The sequence below is a fragment of the Rhinopithecus roxellana genome, chromosome 9 (assembly GCF_007565055.1).
Source record: "Rhinopithecus roxellana isolate Shanxi Qingling chromosome 9, ASM756505v1, whole genome shotgun sequence".
In the NCBI taxonomy this organism is placed as follows: Eukaryota; Metazoa; Chordata; class Mammalia; order Primates; family Cercopithecidae; genus Rhinopithecus; species Rhinopithecus roxellana.
In genome coordinates, this window is record NC_044557.1 from 82,886,414 (window position 1) to 82,908,568 (window position 22,155).

The window sequence follows — 22,155 nt, forward strand, 5'->3', positions numbered from 1 at the left end:
CTTTAATATGCCATAGCCTAAGAGAGCACCTCTATGCACCAGATTATTGCATTGTGTGGCTGTGGCCCAGTCTGAATCTGTTCAGGCTGCACCATAGACAGACTGGGTGGTTTATAAACCACAGAAATTTATCTCTCATGGTTCTAGAGGCTGAACATCTGGTATCAGGATGCCACCATGGTCAGTTTCTGGTGCCAGCTGCAGATGCCAACCTCTCCTCGTGTCTTTGCATAGTGGAAAGCAAGTGAGAGAGCTCTCTGGGACCCCTTTTATTAGGGCACTGATCTCATTCATGATGGCTCCACTTTCAAGACCTAATCACTTCCCAAAAGCCGCAACCCCAAATGCCATCACATTGGGATTAGTGTTTCGAAGTATCAATTTCGAGAGGGCACAAACAGGCAGTATGTGACAGGCCCAGTGTGAAAATAGCTTAAATGTTTAAAATAGAAGATAAACATTTATATTTTAAATTGTTGAAATCTGATTTTAAATATTGGCAACTAATTCAAATTTTCTGAAACCCTCTGAGTGGCAGACATGCATATTCACAGAAATGGCCCATGCCCACCATTATGTACCCTTTGCTTACAGCACTAAACCAAATGCTTATGAAAAAGTTTTAAGAGGTCTGGTGTGGTGGCCCATGACTGTAATCCCAGCACTCTGGGAGGCTGAGGTGGGCAGATCACCTGAGGTCAGGAGTTTGAGACTAGCCCAGCCAACATGGCAAAACCCCGTCTCTACTAAAAATACAAAAAAATTAGCCGGGCTTGGTGGGAGGCATCTATAATCCCAACTACTCAGGAAGCTGAGGCATGAGAATCGTTTGAACCCAGGAGGTGGAGGTTGCAGTGAGTTGAGATCATGCTGCTGCACTCCAGCCTGGGCGACAGAGCAAGACTCTGTCTCAAAGAAAAAAAAAAAAAAAAGTTTTAAGAGACTACTGACATACATTTGGAAATAATTTGGCTACAACTTAAAATAACAATCTTAAAAGTGTTTCACTGTCTTTGAGAAGAGACTTGAAACCCACCAGTCGTAGATAAGGGATCTTTCTACATAACTCTATCATGCCCGATTTAGTAGGAGAAAATTGAATATCTCCTACCTTGAAATTTCCCTTTTCCCATTTCTATCTTGGCCGAATTACAGTCTGATGAAGAATACAGTGAGTTTCATTTCTTGTTGAATTTGACTGAGAACTAGAAATATAAGATGATGATACAATACTGACTTAATGCCCCAAAGGAAAGAAAAACAAAAGGAATCCCAGAAATGGAATGAGTCACTGACCTAAGTAGCCCCAAATCCAGATTAGTAGTTCCCAAACGCTAGTGATAGAATCACCTTCTGACTCAGAAGAACTAGGAAATGTCCCAAGAATCTTCATTTTCAATTAATTACTCTAGAGGATTCTTATGTAGGTGGGCCATGTACTGCACTGCTGGTATTCAATTACATGAACAGGCTTTTGACAGAGAGAAAAATGGGCACAGCTATAGTCAGGATGGTGCCTCCTTTGAGGAGTTGGTGGTGGAGGTGGTAGCAATGCAGTCAAGATAAGGATGTACATGGTGGACCCCATTTCCCTGACTCAGTGTGGAAAAAGTGCTAGGAGAAGGAAATAGGGGTTCTAGCTCTAATTGAGTATTGGCCAACTAAGTGAGCTCACGGAAGTCATTTACCCTCTCAAGACCTCAGTTTCCTCATCTGTAAGATAAGGAGGGTTGGCCTGGGCTCCAACGATGGCAAGTGCAATTCCCCACATCTCAAGAAGGAGGTAGGTCCTGCTCATCCCATGCACCAATCTTTCCCCAATTCTCCTGTACTCAGCCACTTCCAACAGAGTGGAGCTAGCAAATTGGTTAAAACCAATTTTCTAGCCTTGATGGAGGATCTCAGTGACCTCTTTCTCTTCTTGTTTGTGTGGCTACATGGTAGTTTTGGAGAGAAAATCTGGTGGAAAAAATAATAAAAGGTAGTTTTGTGGGGGGGGAGGGGCAGGAATCGTTTTGGGGACAGACGCTAACCAGAAATGGCAATATGCAAAAATTGACAGGGTAGTAGTATAAAACACCCTGCAAGCCAGTCCCAGCCCTATTTTGGTTAACATGGTGATGAAGATCTTTGTGGTTTCCTCTAGAGAATCCCATTAGCCACATCCCAGGACAATCAACAGGAGGGGCTGGGTTGGGATTAGGGTGAGCAAATTTGTGGTCTTGTACACACATGAACTTGAGAGTAAATGCCTCTACATTTTGTGCCAAGCACTTTGCTTGCCTTACCTCATCCTGGACCTGACGAGGTGTATTAGAACAATAGAGTTGCAAGCTCACTGAAGTTTCCATCTCTACCATAGACCCCTTGGGCCAAGGAGTGTATTGTGTAGAGGGGGAAATGCAAACAGATCAGGCTGGACTAGGTCAGGACTTCCATGGATTTGATTTACTAAGGGGCACTCAATATAACGGACACAAGCTTTGGAGCTGCATTGGGTTAGCCATGCAACTTTGGTTAAGTTACTTAACCTCTTAGTCTCAGCTTTCTGATTTGTAAAGTGAGAATAAAAATATCTTCTTGGCAGGGATGTTGTAAAGATAGAGAATGTGCATACATATACACCACTTGGCACATAGTATGTGGTCATTACATGGAAATTCCTTCCTGACTTCCAGCTTCCGTTCTGCCTCTAGTGACTGCCAGGAAATGAAGCAAACTAGAGACAGCAAACTTCAAACCAAACATGGATGTGGAAATCCATATCCTTGTGCAGAGGAAGCCCCATATGTATTTGCATTCATTGTTGACTTTCTGACTCACTGTTGCTTTCTGTTTTAACTCCCCCTATCCTGCTCAGGTTAAACTAACGTGGGAAGGTTGACAGTACAATGCTGGGACCTTGCCCACTAGGAAACATCTCCCAGGGCTGCTCTGAGGTCAGAGTTCCAGGGAAAAATACCACAAAGGCTTGTGTCGTAGGCCAACTTGGTAAGAATTATAGCAACCTTTCCCTTATGTGATTAGTATATGCTTGACCCAGTTCTGAGCACTTTATAAACTTTATCAAAGTCAGTCCTTGCAACATTGTAAGAGGTAGATATAACTATTCTCACTTTAAAGATGAGGAAATAGAGGCTAAAATGGCTAGTAAACTGCAGAAGTGGGATATGAACTGGGTTTGTTCCTGAACTCTTAACCACTGTGTCCTATTGATCATTCATCACTCTGGAAATGGAAACAATGCAAGAAGAGTTCCAAGCTCTCATGTAGAGTAGCACTAACATGTGATAAAGAACAGGATAACACCCCATGTCATAGCTCAACTAGACAGTAAACTCCTCGAGGGCAGGGACTTGTTTTATTCTCTTCAGTATCTCCATTTTTTAGTGTAATGAAAGGCTCTCAGCAGGAGCTCAATCACTGGGTCTTGGATGTATGGTCACATGCCACATAATGACATTTTAGTAAAAAATGAATTGATATACAATGGTGGTCCCATAAGATTATGAAGGAGCTGAAATATTCCTATTATCTAGTAACATCATAACCATTGTAATTATTACCATACAATTATTATATTTTTATAAATTTAGTGTAGCCTAAGTGTGCAGTGTTTATAAAGTCGACAGTAGTGTTCAATAATGTCTTAGATCTTCACATTCACTTACCACTCACTCACTGACTAGCTGATTCACCCAGAGCAACCTCCAGTCTTGCAGGTTTCATTCACGGTAAATGCCTTATACGAGGGTACCATTTTTTATTTTTTATCCTGCATTTATACTCTACCTTTTCTAGGTTTAAACATGTTTTGATATATAAATACTAACTACTGTGTTAAAAGTACCTGCAGTATTCAGTACAGTGACATCCTGTACAGGTTTGTAGCCTACAGCAATAGATTATACCACATATCCTAGGGCTGTAATAGGCTATACCATCTAGGTTTCTGTAAGCGCACACTGCGATGCTCACACAATGAAATTATCTAATGATGCATATCCCAGAACATATTCCTGTCACTAAGCGATGCATGACTGTATAAGCAAATAAAGTGATACATGCTACGGTGTGTGGTAGAGACAGAGATGCTGGTGAGAATTCACAGGTCCAGAAAGGTTGGTAGTGGTACAATGAGGAGGGCCAATTTCTTGGAGGACAGAGTGGAACCTGAGCTGGGATTTGGAGAGGTCAAAAAGGACAAAGACGTAGAAGAAAGACATAAATGAAGGCATGATACAGCATAAGCATGGGGTGTAGACAGTGAGGAAAACAAACTGCTTAGAGAATTATCTGTCCAACTAGCCAGTGGGGCAAGGAGCCAGTTAAACCAATCCTCCCTGGTGGCTTGTTGGAGTAAGATTGTATTAACTGGAAACAGGTCAAGAGCAGTGAAAACAAGGTCAAAGGACAGGGTAGGTGGGTCGAGGCATACAAAGTAGGGGAGAAAACTGGAGCCGCTGGACTGCAGGAGACATAGTTCCCCACTCACTGTAGAGGATATGCAAATATAACTTTTGGCATCTGGAAAACACATAAAAGGAAGACAAGTCAGCCATGAAGAATGTGGAGGAGGAGCATGAGTACCAGGAAAGGTGCTGAGAGAACGGATGCTGGGGCTAACCACTGTCTCCATTCAGCTTGTCCTGCACCACAGCAGCCTACCTGCTCTCCAGAGACCCTTGGTGCATCTGTTTATTCTGTAAAATGAACTCAGGGAAATCATAATTATTGAGAGATGTCACAGGCTCCTGCATGAGGTCCCAAAAGCCATATAATCCCTTTAGTAGGGTTTTCTGATTAGATGTAGTAAACAAACTTTATAAAACTATATAAATATATATATGTAATTCTATTACAGTTTCATACACATGCTAATATAGATTTATACAAATAATTTTAATATGGGCTAAAGAGCTAAATCTAAAAATGGAAGAACATAAAGGGTGGTTATGTCTTGAGGCTACTGTTTCCATGCTTATCCTTTCCAACTGAATATTCCAGAAAGACGGTAGAAATGTACTCGTCAGTTTTGCTCTCTCGATATATATTCAATCTATGTGTCCCAGGTAGGAAGAAAGTGCTACTCCACACGAGCCTTCAGAACCTTAACATTTTTCACCAAAAGTCCAGAATAATTATGTGGGCTAATCTCTGCCTCTAACTCGTGAGACTGAACAGCTCCTCCATGCTGCGTGCTGTAGAACCAACGACCCATGAGATGTGAGAAGGCATTGAGAGAGAAATAATTTTCTGGATGTGACAGGGGGTCTCTAAGAGCGGCCCCAGGTTCTGTGATTCACTAGGAGAACTTGCAGGACTCAGCATATAGTTGGACTCATGGCTAAGATTTACAATAGCAAAAGGATACAAAGTAAAATCAACAAAGGGAAAAGGCACCTTGGGCAGAGTCCAGAGAAAACTAGGCATGAGCCAACAAAAGTCCCTCCTTTAGTAGAGTCATACAGGATGTGTTGAATTCCTCCAACAAGGATTTGTGACAACACATGTGAAATGTCTACCAGGCAAGCTCATCAGAGACTCAGTGGCCAAGGTGGCTATTGTTGTGTCAAAGACAGGGTCTTGCTCTGCTGCTCAGGCTGGAGTACAGTGGTGCAGTGACAGCTCACTGCAGCCCCGAATTCCCGGGCCTGGGATCCTCCTGCCTCAGTACCCCTTTACCCCCATGGCCCACCTTGAATAGCTGGAACTACAGGCACATGTCACCATGCCTGGTTAATTTTCTAAAACTATTTTGTAGAGACAGGGTCTCACTGTGTAGTTCAGGCTGGTCTTGAACTCCTGGGCTCAACTGATCTTCCTACCTTAGCCTACCAAAGTGCTGGAATTACAGGCATGAGCCACTGGGCCCAATCTCAGTGCCCACGGTTTTTACTGGGGATCCTTCCTAGCATGTACCAAACTCCTAGGATCCCAGAAGGAAAGCAGGTGTTCAACATAAATGACACTGTTTATACAAACAGTTCAGGCACCGTGAACCATTCTGGTCAGGGAGTGTGGGAACCCCCCCGAAACCCAAGTTTCTAGACACCAGCAGGGGCCAACCTTGCAAACAGAACTTTCTAAGGAAAACAATCTAAGGCCGGCTACGTTAACTGCTTTCTCCACAATGGTCTCAAATATGTGTAAAATGTGGGGAAAGGTGGGAAACGTCTGGATACTACGGCTACTTTTTGAAGCTTAATAACGCACACTAGCATGTTAAAGGGTTTGAGAAGTACTACACTATAAAAGGCTGTTTTTTAAACGTATATTTTCCAAACCTATTTGACTATAATAATATATTTTTTAAAAAGAACACTTATAACATCCTGTTGATACAAATGTCCTACAGAATACAATTTGGGAAATCCTGGACTAAATGGATAAGCTTCCATCCCTTGTCTGGCTTCAGTTTTCACCATCGTCAGACACACTAGTAATAATAACTAGCTCTTACATAACTGTTACTGTGTGTTAACAGCTTTTTTATACAATAACTCATCTAATAAGAGGTTGAACTAGGTTACCTCTAAGCAGGGCAAAGTGGCACAGTCGGGGGTTAACAGTGCACACACTGAATCTGACTGCTAGGGCTAGTTTCCAGCTGTGCCAGTGATCAGCTGTGTGGCAAGCTGCTTAACCTTAGTGTGTCTGTTTCCTTACCTGTAAAACGAGAATAGTGCTTAATACACACTCACTGCTTTAAAAGTGTTTATTACTCATTTTAATTTTTTATATTTTTTGAGACAAGGTCTCAATCTGTTGCCCAGGCTGGAGTGCAATGGTGCCATCTCAGCTCACTGCAGCCTCTGCCTCCCAATCTCAAGTGATCCTCCCACCTCAGCCTCCCGAGTAGCTGGCACTACAGGCATGTGCTACCATGCCCAGCTAAATTTTTGGAGAGACAGGGTTTTGCCATGTTGCCCAGGCTGGTCTCAAACTCCTGGCCTCAAGTGATCCACCTGCCTCGGCCTCCCAAAGTGCTGGGGTTACGGGCATGAGCCACTGTGCCTGACTGCTTATTACTTTTTTAAAAAAGTAAATGAAGTTCTTTCCAGTACAAGCCATTTTGATCCTTTGTTCCACGCTATGAATCACAGGAAGGCACAGACAACAATCTTGTGGCTTCAGAGACTATAGGGTGAGCTGGTCAGACAAGGGTGGCCTGAGGGAACCAGAACAGCCCCAGGTGGAGTTGGCCCACCTGGGCCAAGGAAGCCCTGACACCCAAGGCCAGTCAGAGCCAGAAGCCAATTCCAGGAACTAAACACAGACTGTCACAGGCCAAGAGGCACCATTAATTCCCTGGGAGTCTAGGACCAAGGCCAAGAACAGAAGTGATCTGCTTTTGACTGTAAATAGAGCAAGACTCTAAACAGCCTTCAATTAAACCTGGCAATTTTATACATATGCTTGGAGAAACGTACCTCACAAGAAAATCCCCTCTGAATCAAGAGTCATACAGATCTTCCTGGTAGAAAAAAGAACAGGGAAAGATGCCAAATTGAAAAATGACAAACTGCCACTAGAATAAGCCAATTTTTAATATGCCTTAACACTTTTTTTTTTTTTTTGCCCCTTCTCAAGCTATCTCCAGTTGAAGAATGTTCTGTATAACTGAATAATCCTTCATCAAGATATATGAAAAGTCAGCTGTGTCATCCTCGAAAATGAAGGACAGTGATTTATTTTGTAGTATGTAGACACAGGTAGGTGTAAAAAATATGGAGGGGGAAATCCTCAGTGCACAAAGTGTGATAAAACAGTTGCTGAATACAGAACTTTGAAAGGGCTTGGTGAAGAAATTGGTTCGCTGTCTCCTTGAGACAATCTTAGGTTTGTCATGTCCATAACTGTTCTCCCAGAAATTTCCTGGTGGCAACTTTCCTCAGGTTCTTCTATTGTTTAAAGTCAGGATCTAGAACATTCTACAGGCTTCCATGGTTAGGGGTGCTTATCCACCCCTAACTAACACACTGAGCTCAGTGCTTGGCACATAGTATATGCTCAATACATGTGCATTGAATAAATGAAGAGCCTTCATTTACAGACTCTTCTACATTGAATGTCCAACCTTTGTCTCTTTACCTAGCAACATCAGATGCATCAAAGCTTGTTTTCTCCCTGAGTCCTCAGGGACTTGGGCAGTACCTGTTTTCAGAGTACAGAGCACTGTGTGGTAACAAGAGCCACCTGCTGGGCATTGTTCCTCACACCTGTAATCCCAGTACCTTGGGAAGCTAAACTGGGAGGATTGCTTCAGCCCAGGAGTTTGAGGCCAGCTTGGGCAACATAGTGAGATCTCATCTCTGCTAAAAATTGAAAAGCTAGCCTGGTGTGGTGATGCATGCTTGTAGTCCCAGCTTCTCAAGGGGCTGGGGTAGGAGGATTGCTTGAGACCAGGAGGTCAAGACTGCAAGTGAGCTGTTACTCAGGCTGAGCAAGAGAGTGAGACTTTGGCTCAAAAACAAAAGCTACCATTGTGGGAGCCCTTCATCTATTATCAGCTCTCTTACTCCACACAATCACCTGTAAGATTAGTCCTTTACTAGTTTTACTTTACAGGTCAGTGAGGCTAAGAAAGGAATTTGCCCAAGGTGTCATAATAGGGAGTGGCAGAACTTCCTCTTCTAGCTGCTTCAATCACAGCATTTACCTCATCATGCTGTGGTTTGTCATGGTTTAACCATTCACTAATGTATGTCAAGCCTAACTTGATAGCAATGTTAACTAAATCAATACAACCAAGGGTTTTATAGTCAGATAGATCTGAGGTCAAGCTCCAGCCCCTGTCGTTGTTGCTGTGTCTTGGTGCCTTGGTTCTTCTCTATAAAATGGAAATTACAGAAGAATCTACTTCCTGGTGTGTGTTTTGAGAATAATGAGTTAAAAGAATGCGACGTGCTGACTTAAGTGCCTGCCACAGAGCTGAATTAATACTAATACTCATTTAAAGGTCTGTTTGATAACCACAGTGCCTAGGATTTACCTGAGGCTTAGCAATGTTGGACAAATGTCTATTAAGTGAATGACTACCTATATGTCTTTATTTGGGGATACATAGCAATACGCCCACACAGAAAGGCTAATCATATTTTAGTTGCTTCAAAACAGATATTCTCATGTCCAGGATTCAAGCTTCATAAAATATGTGTGGTTTGGTGTATAGACCATAGCATAGTAGATTCTTAATAAATGTGGTACCCAAACAGCCATATTCACAATGGAAAACCTGCCTGTCTCTTATGAGCTAATCCTTTTCTATTTTACTTTTCTCAGTGTCATTCCTAGTTCTGATATTTTACTTCAGTTCTTTAGATCACATCCCATCATCTCCCTGAAATATCTCTATGACAATCTCTTAAGTGAAGAATGCAAAATCTCCTCTTTCTCACCACGTGGGAAATGAGTCTCCAAAATCTACTTCTTCTCTGGCTACATCTTTACGAGCTATATGGTTCATCTCATTCTAAATATTAATGCAAAAAATATGTTTACTTTGGCAAATTTGTATCTCTGTAATTTATTAAATACAATGAAGGCATCAACTACACATTAATTATGGTTGACACTTCGTAAAATGGTCTGATCCTCTCAAAATGATCACAGGGGACATGGGATGTCTGCCGGTAGTGAGGGACATACCTCTCAACTCTGCCTCCAGTTGTTGCTGATTGGATCAAAGCTGGGTCAATTACAGTTCCTGTCCAGGGAATTTGTATATGTGCTGCCGAAGCGAGCACTTGTCCAGGGAATTTGGAATTGGGATGGGAAGGGGCAGAACACACTCCTTTTATTTTACGGGAGAGTGACACTAGGAAAAGAAAGTAACTTGCCCAAGGTCCTATAGTAGGGAATGGCAGAACTTCCTCTCCAGCTGCCTCAATCACAGCATTTACCTCACCATGCTGTGATTTGTCATGGTTTAACCATTCACTAGTGTATGTCAACCCTAACCCGATAGCAAGGCTATCAGGTTATGTATGTGTATGTAGGATTGACATACACTAGTAAGACTAAGAAAAGAAAGGAACTTGCCCAAGTTCTTTTTCTGGGAGCAGAAAGTTGAGAAATTGAGAGAGAACTTGAGCAAGTTCTGAAGGCTCTAGCCATAGCCAGTGAACTTGAAAAGAGTAGGAAGTCATCTTCTGCCATTCTGTGAATCAACCTGCAGAGTGTGTCTAAAAAATGAAGAAGTAGATTGTGAGAAAAGTAGAAACAAGAGAAAATGAGAGCAGATTGTCTGAATTCTTGTTGGTTTTCCAGTTCGCAGTTCTCATTCTTCTGGAAGCCTTGCTGGCTCTTTGTCTTGAAGCCCTGGTGAAGACTCCTTCTGTATGTGTATTAGGATTATCCAACCAATGTATTTGGCCCATTGTTTTGCTGAAGCTACCTTGAGTTGATTTCTGTTCCTTGCAACCACAAGTATCCTAACTCATGAGTAGCAAAACTATAATTAGAGTTATCAAAAATAATCCTTACATGCATTTAACACTGTGCACATTTACAAACTGCTTAGTATTATTAATATCTGCTACAAGGAAGTACTACAGTAATGCTGTTGAAGCAGTCATCCAAGAACTAATAATTGGGTAGCAGCTGGAGGTTAAAAAGCAAGCCAGGAAGAGGGAGTGGATTTACTTGAAATGAAAAGTAATATGAGAAGTCATCAAATCACTTGAGATAATTCCATTTACAAGAGTCCATCATGGTCAAATGGTTGTAGATCAGTAAGATGGTAAGGGGAAATTCTTTCTATTAGGAAAGAATAAAACCATGAAACAGATGGATTGCTGTTTTAAAGATTAAAATTACAAGAGCACACACAACCGGCTATGCTTAGGTGGTTCAGAAAAAAAAAAAAAGCCTACCATCTCCATGGTTCCTAAGAAATATGTACCATTCTTACAGATGTCAATAAAGCATTATGCAACTGTCAATTTAGTAATGGAAGTGTCACCAAAGATTCATATTTAACAGAGACCAAATGTAATAGACAATGGGGAAAAGTGGTTGGTGGGGATCTGAATTAACTAACCGTGTTTGAGAAAATAATTGAGGCAATAAAAAGATCAATAGGAAATCAGGCCACTCTCCAGTACCTCAGGGTTTCTCAAAGGAATATTTTTAAAGAAGAGCATTTTATTGACTTGTCTCATTTTTAATGCACTAAGAAATGCAGCTAAGGTGCCTGGTCACTGTAGAAAGGGGTACACGCAAAGAGCTATGCTAACCGTAGGGCCAGCAAATGACTGTTCAAAAGGAACTTGGCCACATACCTCTCTCTACTCAATACAGCCCTGCAGGTATATCAAAAAACAACAGGAACATTGTTCTGGATCATAAAAATAATTATGTTGCTTTAGAAAATTGGGAAAACCTGAGAGAATACAAAGAAAATAAAAATTACCTTAAACCACCATCCAGATACACCACTGTTAAAATATTGCTGTATCTTTTCAGATTTTTTTGCGTGAAAAAATACATATTTATATTTTATTGTATATGCACTACTAACTACAATATTTTGATCTTTTTATATGTGATATTTCCATATTCTTTTCACTTAATATCTAGTGAGCATGTTCTCTTGTTATTACATGTAATTTCAATGCTGTATCTCAAACCATTATATGGTTTTGTCATAACTTAACCAACATACTAGATATTAAACTGGTTTTCCTTTTAGTATTTGCTATGAACTTAATGTTTGTGCCCCACTAAAAGAAAAATTTATATGTTGAAGCCTTAATTCTCAAAGTGATGGTATCTGAAAATGGGGCTTTAGGGAGGTAATAAGGTCACAAAGGTGGAGTCTCTAGGATGAGATTAACACCCTTGTAAGAAGAGACAGGAGAGAAATTCCTTTCCCATTCTACTCTGTGTGAGGCAACTGTCTACAAATGAGGAAGAGGGGCCACACCAAACACCAGATCTGCAGGCAACTTGATCTTGGACTTTCCAGCCTCTGGAACCATGAGAAATCGATTTCAGTGGTTTAAGTTACCCAGAAAATGGTAGATTTGTTATAGCTGCTGAAACTAAGACATTTAGGGGGGCAAATAACAGTGTGTTTATTTCCATTTCCCTTCCCTGCCCCTCCCTCACTATCCATTCTTGTCTCTTCAGTCCAGCTCTGTGCCAATGAAGTGCTAGGCTCTGTGGACTATGCAGCCTGACATCCCTCACCCTCTAGTTTCTGGATGCATTTAGCCAGTGAGTGGTATCAGTGGGAGGCAGGAGGCGAGAGGTGAGGCTATCCTTTCCTCTCCTCACCCCATTTGCACCTGATGGTTTTGGCATTGGCTGCCCGCTCTGAAATGGTTCCTTCCTCCCTGCAGGCATCTGATCCCTCCTCCAAGCCTCCAGCTCTTCTCAGAGCTCTTTAACACATTCCCACACTTTTACCACTTAGGCTTCTGCCTTGCTTGGTCCTGGGTGACTTAACAACCCTTGTGAGTTCCTTTAACCTCTGCTAAGTAATGGCTTCTTTGAATTCTCTTTAGATTCCCATCTGACTGATATTAAAACTTTCAATGAACAACTTGTATATTGCAAATGATGACTCTGTGGAAAACATTTATTTATAAAAGCCATAAAAAAGTTAAACACTATGCAACCCCTATTCCAAACAATGGTCTAGATTCTAGAACATTCTTCCTGAATATTTTCAGAAAGCCTCTCTCATCTTGTTTCCCTCAATTCCCTTTCCTCCATAATTTTCATAAACCATAGACCTTTTCCTTCCTCCCAGCCTTTGCTCATGCTACTACCGAAAATGGAGTTTTCTTCCAGTTTCCTCCTTATTTCTAAGCTCAGGTTTCTTCCTTCCTGAATTCTTGGAGTCTACACCATCTCTCCTCAGAATTACTGATGCTATGCTGTTCAGTATGGCAGCTGGAAGCCACCTGTGGTTATTCAAATTAAAATAAATTGTGAAGTCAGTTCCTAGTCACACTGACCACAACTCAAGTGCGCAATAGCCACATGTCGTTAGTGGCTGCTGTGCTGAACAGTGCAGAACTAGAACCTTTCCATCATTTCAGAAGTTCTACTGGTCAGAGGTATTCCAGAGCACTTAATTATATATGGCTCAAATGAGAATTAAATCATAGATATCCTTGTATTGTTGTCCAGTTAAATCACATTTGCAGAGTCCAGAAATAACAGGAGTCTGCCCTGCTTTGTTCATTTGAGTCCAAGGAGTGCTTGGCACCCAGCAGGTACTTAGTAAAAATACTGACTTGGATAATAACCATGAATATTTCTCAGTAGAACACTGAAAAATACTACGATGGAAAACAGTGTGGAGATTCCTTAAAGAACTAAAAGTAGATCTACCATTTGATCCAGCAATCCCACTACTGAGTACCCAGAGGAAAAGAAGTCATTATATGAAAAAGATACTTGCGCATGCATGCTTATAGCAGTGTAATTTGCAATTGCAGAAATATGGAAGCAGCCCAAATCCCCATCAGTGAACAAAGGGATAAAGAAACTGTGGTGTATACACATACAATGGAATACTACTCTGCCATAAAAAGGAATGAATTAATGGCATTTGCAGCAAGATGGAACTGGAGACTATTATTCTAAGTGAAGTATACTCAGGAATGAAAAACCAAACATTGTATGTTCTCACTCATAAATGGGAGCTAAGCTATGAGGATGCAAATGCGTAAGAATGACACAATAGACTTTGGGGACTTGGGGGGAAGGGTAGGAGGCATGAGGGATAAAAGACTGGGTTAAGTGTACACTGCTCGGGTTATGGGTGGACCAAAATCTCACAAATAACTACTAAAAAACTTGCTCATGTAACCAAATATGAGCTGTTCTCCAAAAGCTTATAGAAATAAAAATTATTTAAAAAATAAGGAACTATTAATAATTAATGCAAAGGTATATAGCAAGGGGATAGACTAGACAGTTTGGAAGTAGTAGTGGTGGGGATTCTTCCAGTCCCAGAAAAAAACTAAAAAAACTCTGTATCCTGTAAAACATCCTCTTTATGTACACAGAAAGAAATTTTCTAAAACATTAGAAATGATTCTCCAACAAGCTATACAGTCTGATCAAAGGAAATTATTAAAAAGATGCAAATGCATATCTCTATATAGAAGCTTACATATACCCTCCACTAGACTTGTTCACAAAAGCTGAAAACTGTCTTTAGACATCAGTACACCTTTGACTGTGATTCTGGTTGACAAAAAAACTACCCTGTGTCTGAAGCAATTTAATGGAAGTGATAAAGCTGTATATCCTAAATGATCCCCTCTCTTATCTTGCTGGTTTGAGAATTTTCACAAAATTTCAGTGTTTGATTTATTGGAATAGCCTTATAAAATATGTTCTTCGTCCTTAACATTAATCTCTGCAAAGAACGTGTTCTTAGAAGTAGAACCATTTACTATATGCTATTTATTGAGATCTGTGCTAACAATTACTTTGCAAAAATATCCCTTTTAATCTTGATAGCAACTCTCTGAGCTAGGTATGTGCTCTCATTTTATTTAAAAGAAAACTTACCTTCAGAGAGATCGGTCATTTGCCTAAGGTTATACAGGGAGTGAGGGACAGAACTGGGAGGCCAACTTAAATTCTTGGACTCCCAAGACCATGGTGAGCCACTCTGTGATAGTTTATTCCACTGTTGACAAAAGGAATGCTGGAAATGGGAGCCGGTGTAGGGCACCACCTGGCCCTGCAATGCTGTTTTGTAGTCTTTCTCAACACAGCTTCTTGTCCCCCTCAAGCCCTTTTCTGATATTTATGCGAACAAACCTTCATGAGAAGAGACCCATGATATATATATATGCCCACCTGCAGCTCAGGGAGAGAAGCACCCACAGGACACTTTGAACCTGCACCTTCAGCTCTCTTACTTGATGATAAACAAAACCTAATGTGAGTGAAGGGAGGAAATGTCTAGTGATCAAGTGACTGCACCACTCCGATGGCATACTTGACACATAAATTCTAATGATTCCTCAGTTTCTATTTTCATACAGGTCCCTCACTGGAGCGTCATAGTCAGACATCTAACTGCTTTATTGGGTGTTTCAAAGGGACCTCAAACTTCACATGTCCCAAACCAACCTCTCTCATTTCCAGGACTACTCTCTGCTTCATGCTTCTTCTTCCTCAGCACAGGTACCTCCACATTTGTGGCTGCTCAGGCCAACCAACTGCATTCACTCTTAAAGCCCCCTTCTCCTCCCAAATCCAATCCAGTACCAAGTTCTATTGATCCTACCACAAACAGATCCACTCCCATTCCCTCTAGCTATGACCTCAGTTTTAACTATCGCCTGTTCTCTTCTGCATTTCTGCAAAATTGGACTATTTGACCTCCTTGGTTTCATTTCTGCTCTTATCCAATCCATCTCCACAAAGCTGTCAGCATAATCTTTTGAAAATGTAAATGGGATCTCATCACTCCCTTGTTTAAATTGAAAGGGGAAATAATCAAAGGGTTCCCACTAAGCAGAAGGAATAAATTGTTGTGATCTATTGCACAGCATGGTAACTATAGTTAATAATGATGTATACTTCAAGTTGCTAAAAGTGTAGATTTTATTTATATTTTTTGAGACAGGGTCTTGCTCTGTTGCCCAGACTGGAGTGCAGTGGCACAATCAAGGCTCACTGCAACCTCTGCCTCTTGGATTCAAGGGATTCTTGTGCCTCAGCCTCCCGAGTAGCTGGGATTACAGGTATGCACCACATCCAGCTAATTTTTGTATTTTTAGTATAGACAAGGTTTACTATATTACTTTAGGCAAACTCCTGACCTCAAGTGATTCTCCTGCCTCGGCCTCCCAAAGTGCTGGGATCATAGGTGTAAGCCACTGCACCTGGCCTAAAAGTGTAGATTTTAAATGTTCTCATCACAAATAAACCATTAGTATGTGATGTGGATATGTTAATTAGCCTAATTAATCCTTCTACAATCTATACATGGATATCATATTGCACTCCTTTTGTCAAAAATAATGAAACTGAAAAAAACTCTTTAATGGCTTCTCATTGCACTTCTTGGATACTATTCTAAATCCTTAATGTAGCTTTGAGGCTCCACGGGACCTGGCCTTTGCCAGTGTCCCAGCCACATGACTCTCTCTCGAGTTCTGTGATTCAACTTGTGGCCTTCATTCAGTTCCTAGGAAATGCTAAACTCAGGCCAAGCACAGTGGCTTACACCTGTAATCCCAGCACTTTGGGAGACCAAGGTGGGAGGATCCCTTAAACCCATGTTTGAGACAGTCTGGACAATGTAGTGAGATACCATCTCTACAAAAAAAAAAAAAAAAAGAAAAGAAAAAATTAGCCAGGTGTGGTGGTGCACATCTCTAGTCCCAACTACTCAGGGGGCTCAGGTGGGAGGATTGCTTGAGCCCAGGGGGTTGTGATTGCAGTGAGCTGTGATTGCATTATTGCATTCCAGCCTGGGCAATGGAGCAAGGCCCTATCTTCTGAAAACAAAACAAAACAAAACAAAACAAAACAAAACAAAACAAAACTCTCCTGCCTCCTCAGAGCTTAGTGTGTTTTTCCAACTATGTGCTTGCTCTTCTCCTATACTTCATCTGGCCAGACCACATTTCTCCTTCTTACTACCACTTAAAGCTAACTATTACTCCCCAGTCTAACTTAGAGCCTCTCTTTGCATTTTATACTTTTCCTTTATTGCCCTTAATACAACTTAGCAGTATGTGAGTTGTATTAACACAACCTGGCACTGGACAATGGTAACCACTCTTTGAAATCCCATTAAGTCTCACACCCCTCTCACCACAGGTTTTTTCCAACAACCAGCGGCCAGTTTCAGATGGTAGTGATACTCATCTTGCCTTTCATGAAGTCCAGATCATTCCTAACTTCCTACTTATCATTATCTTCTGCTTCTTTAGTCATTACCTTAAAAGCAAATTTGAGTCTCTATAAGCCTTGAATTTTAACATCCCATAATTATGCATATTTTTTGGTTTCTTTACTGTAGTTTTAGCACTATCCCCTGCATACCTTTTCTGTCATTATGTGTCAAAACCAATCACCAGATGACAAAATAAATGACAGGAAGAGAGGCCAAAGCAGAATAAATATAACCTGGGAGTACACAGTCGAGTATTAAGAAAGACTGCTAATTGGCTGAGCATGTTCAGAGTAGTACATGGATGCTCCAGGGATTAAAGTATATCCAAATCATTGGATGAGAGAGAATGTAGTATTCGGAGAAGGAAAATGTGTTAACACATCCCATGTTAGACCATTATAGATATAAAACAAGTCTTTAAAGAAAACACTTAAGAAAGAAGTAGTTACAATGGATCATTAATCAGGGTATGGCTGTGTGTGTGTGTGTGTGCGTGTGTGTATTTGCCTTCTTTAACAACTATCTCTGTTATGGACTGAATTATTCCCTGCCCCCTCCCCAATTCATATGTTAAAGTATTAATCCCTAGTATGTTAAAATGTAACATATTTGGAGATAGGGTCTTTAAAGAGGGAATTAAGTTAAAATGAGGTGATTAGGATAAGTTCTAATCCAATATGACTTGGGTCTAACACACAGAGTGACAACCATGTGAAGACACAGGGATAAGTTGGACATAGACAAGCCAAGGAGTGAGGTCTCAGAAGAAACCAACTTTGCCAGCACTGTGACCTTGGACTTCTAGCCTCCAGGACAGTGAGCAAATAAATTTCTGTTGTTTAAGCCACCCTGTCTGTGGTATTTTGTTACAGCAGCCCTAGCTGACTAATATTATCTTCCACCAGGTTCCAAACCCAGTTAGGACAGGGACCATTTATATTGTGTTCCCAGTTGTAACTCTAGCACCTGGCACAAAGCAATGATGAGATATTATATTCCCAATATATGCAGTTATAGCAACAAATGTAGCATGGTATCTAACAGTATCACACTCCTGGAGAGAGCTTGTGTTGAAATCCTTTCTTCATCACTTCTTATACTGTGACTTGGTTCAAATAATTTAATTTCTTTGTGGCTCAGTTGCTTGATCTGCAGAGGAAAAGGGATAGTAACAGCTCCCATCTCATAGAGTTGTAGGGATAAAATGACAGTGCTAAAAAAGCGCTTAGAACAGTGCTAACACATAATAAGCATATAATAAATGATAGTGATTATCACTGATGTTCCTATTTGCCCTGGCTTCTTGTGTGGCTAAGTATCTTGGGGTATGGACCAATTATGATAAAAACTGGGGAAGTTAAAGCTCTAAGGTTTTGCAATACTTACTGGGCTGAAGGGTCCTATATATGGCATACAATAAGTGTTCAGGAAACGTTTATTAAACTGAATACTCTATGAGCTGACCTTATAGGGTCTGCGATGGAGCTCTGGGTCAAAGCCATTCTCCTACCCTGCTAAGATCACTTTTTGCTCCACCTGGGCAGTGGTCATCTTTATCAATACACAATGAAGTCCACTGATAAAGAGGGACTTCCTTAACTCTTTCTCACCCTTTTCCTTCTAAGACCAAGGCTTGAATAGGATGGGCTCCCTGGAGTCTAAGTAATAAGTATTTCAAATATCTTTAGTGTAACAAATCTTAGTATCTACCAGAAGCTATTCTGAAGATGAGGAAACAAAAGTACTGGCAATTCCTGACCCAAATGCCAGGTTAACCCAAGAGACCAATCGACTCCCAGTACTATAGAAGCTGCAAAGCCATAATTTTAACTCTTATTAGGATACAGAAAGGAAAACAAAAGGATGGTTTTTTAAAGATTAAAACTGCCTATTTTATGAAGTCACTCTTTACATTGTTGGAAACTCAATTTTTCAGTCCTTTAAAACAAGTTTTGTCTCCAGACCACTTGAGGTAAAAGAAAAGAAAAAAAAAAAAAAAAAAAAAAAAAAGAGAGAAACAAACAAAACAAAACACAAAACAAAAAGGTACAGTTGAAAGTGTGCTTTTTATAGGAAGAAAAATGGTAATGTGTATACAAGGGACCTCGAAGGTGCCGTGGGTACCTACGGGGATTTTGCCACAAAGGGTGGATGATTAAGGAGTTCACATTTATGGTTGTGAGATGGCCAAAAAGTCTAAAGCAAACTCTAGCTGTGCTAGGGAGGTATCAGTGCTGGTTTCTACCATTTCAGTAAGAATTTCTTTAATTGCATTTGTTTTTTTCTTACATAATTCAAGGTAATATTACCCCTTTCGGTATGTGTTCTCGAGAAACAGAGCAGAAAGCTTAAAATAACTAGTGTGCTGGCCTTCTGGAAGGGTTTAATCTCAAAATGAAACCTGATCATGTCACATCTCTGCTTAAAGCTCTTCCATGAGTGTCTAAACTTCTTAGAGTTAAGGCCCACATGTTTAATATGACCTAAATGTTCTGGCAGTCTAGCTTTGGCATAATTCTCCAGTGTCACCTCACAACTACCCCCTGTTCGAGCAAAATATCTTAACATCATTGCTCCCTCTTTAAATACTCTCCCTAATTCCAAACCCGACTTTGTTAGTCCCCACTATACAATCTCAAGTTCGTACATTCTCCTTTGAGGACTTAACGCAATTCGTAATTTAGTAATTATCAGTCTGCTATCTCTTTCTCTTGCAAGATTAATTAATTCACTTATTTGCTAATTCAGTTTGCCAAGTACCTACTATGAGCTAGATGCTGTAAGCTCCATAAAAGCATGGATTCAGGATGCACTGTTCATCACTGATTCCCACTACCTCATCGGACACATAGTAGGTAACTCAAAAAACGTTGTTCAATGAGTGAATGAATATGTTTATTCTATTTTTAATTTTTTTAAGTACCTATTACAATGTTAGACACAAAGACCATACTCAATAAGCAATCCTTTAATATTTTGGAGGGAAAGACCGGGTAGCATTTAAACTTTGCATCATCAATTAGTATTTTGAAAAGGCAAATAAAAACACACAGGTGGCTAAAATATTACCTTTGACAGTTTCTTAAAGTAATAAGGGGCCATAGTAACGGATATTCATGACTTTCCTGCCCTAACACACACAGATGCATGTGTGTGCACCAACATAACCAAATATGTATATTTATATGCACCTAGATAGCATCTACACAAGAATATCATTCACACATTTGTTAATCACAGATTTGTTTATATAGTACTTCTACAGGGTGGAGTAATAATTTGTGAGTCTTTTAAACTGATGTAAGAGACATTTTTCAGATTATTCTGTGAGCAAATGGGATGAGACCAAGTCCCTACTAAGAAATTCAAGCCTGGAGAACTGGATTAATAAATATAAATGAATTCATTTGACAGAGTGACATTTTCATTTAATTAAGGCAGAAAATCAGCTCTAAAACAAATGATTGTCCCTGACAAAGAAGCAGAAATTGGTTCTTAATAAATTTCTAATAGCTCTTCCATGGGCTGAGGAAGGTCTTCAGTGATAGAGCACTTCGGTGGGGGTGGGGAGTGGGATGAAGGGAGGGAGGGTGAAGAGAAATTGGAAAGAAAGGAAGAAAAGGAATGGGGAAGCATAAAAGGTAATGCATATTAAAAATTTTTAAAATAGCAAGAAAATTAGAGACCATTTATTTATGCTTTAATACATGTCAAATCCTGATAGACCAAAATTATTATAATAAAACTCTTTCTGTAACAAAACAAATATCCAAGTCTTAGGAGAGAATGAATTTAAAAAATATATAAAACAAAGGTCAATACAATTTGCGCAATTATTTCATCTCTTCCTCCTTTCTGTGGTATGGTCTGAATTTTAGGGACACAAATGACAAAAGAAAAATCAAATTTTCTGATACATAGACATAAGGATAAATGCCCACATATGTAGTTTACTTAAAGTCACTGAATTATAACAACCAACCACATGATAGAAATGAGATAAACTGAAATGCATACCCAAATACTGATGTTTTCAGAATCTCCATATACTACCTTCACCAACGTTTGATAGTTTTTAGCACTGAACATTAGGTTTGTTTCTCTAACAGAACTTGGAAAGAGGGAGTCTTTAGATGTATAAATCAAAGCCACATCACTTCTTACATAGCAGATACTTCAAACCATCACAGTCACTGTTACTAAATTTCTGTCCACTCATTTATGCCAAATCAATTTCAATTAAATCAATTAAAATAACTAGCAAAATTTCATATTATTGATCTAACAACATTAAGATTACTCAAGATATTGGCAGCACTAAGAAATGCTATGCTGACAGCTCTCCTTCATTATGATGCCAAGTTGAAAAACAAATTTGATTTCTTAGGGACCCAATAGCTCAGGTATGCAGGAAGCATCTCAGCAAAACCACACACCACGTGTTCCTAGCAGCCCAAAAAATGCAAAATGGAAGATGGAGGGTGATAACTGTGTTTTGATAAGCAAGCTATTAAATATTTTATTTAAATAGTCTCAAGTGTTAATTTTTTAAAGTGCATCCTGAGTTTCTTGCAAAAGAAAAAAATGTATTTTTGAAATAAGAAATACTTCACAGCAGGCAGATAGGGGAGTGGAAATAGCATGGGCTTTGGAGGTAATTAGTCATCTTACTCACTGCAATGGCTAATTTTGTATGTCAGCTTGACTGGGCCATAGGGTGCCCAGATATTTAGTCAAACATTTTTCTGGCTGTATCTGTGAGGGTGTTTATGGATGCAATTAACATTAGAATTGGTAAATAGAGTTAGGCAGATTTCCTTCCCCATGTAGATGGTCTTCAGCCAACCAGTTAAAGGCCTGAATAAAAGAAAAAGCCTTCCCAGGAGTAAGAGTAAGAGGTAACTCCTTTTGCCTGACTGCCTTGAGCTGAGACATTGGGTTTTTTTCCCTGTCTTCAGACCTGAACCTAAACATTAGCTTGTCTTGAGTTTTGAGCATGCCAGTTTTTGGAATGAAACTCACACCATCTGCTCTCCTGGTCTTCAGGCCTTTACATTTGAACTGGAACTACACCATTAGTTTTCTTTGGTCTCTAGCTTGCCAACTACAGATCTTGGGACTTCTCAGCTTCCATAATAACATGAGCAGATTTTTTATAATAAATCTTCTCTCTGTATACATACATCTTATTGGCTTTCCAGGAATTCAGACTAATAGAAACGTTTTTTACCTGTGTGGATTTGGGCAGGCATTGTGGCTCTTTGGGCCTC

General features: G+C 40.1%; 1 protein-coding gene across 5 annotated transcripts in view; it reads right to left on the minus strand.

The window, feature by feature from the left end:
• SAMD12 (sterile alpha motif domain containing 12) overlaps nucleotides 1–22,155 on the minus strand; it is a 489,179-nt gene that overhangs the window by 209,113 nt on the left and 257,911 nt on the right. The gene's annotated exons all lie outside the window — the stretch shown is intronic.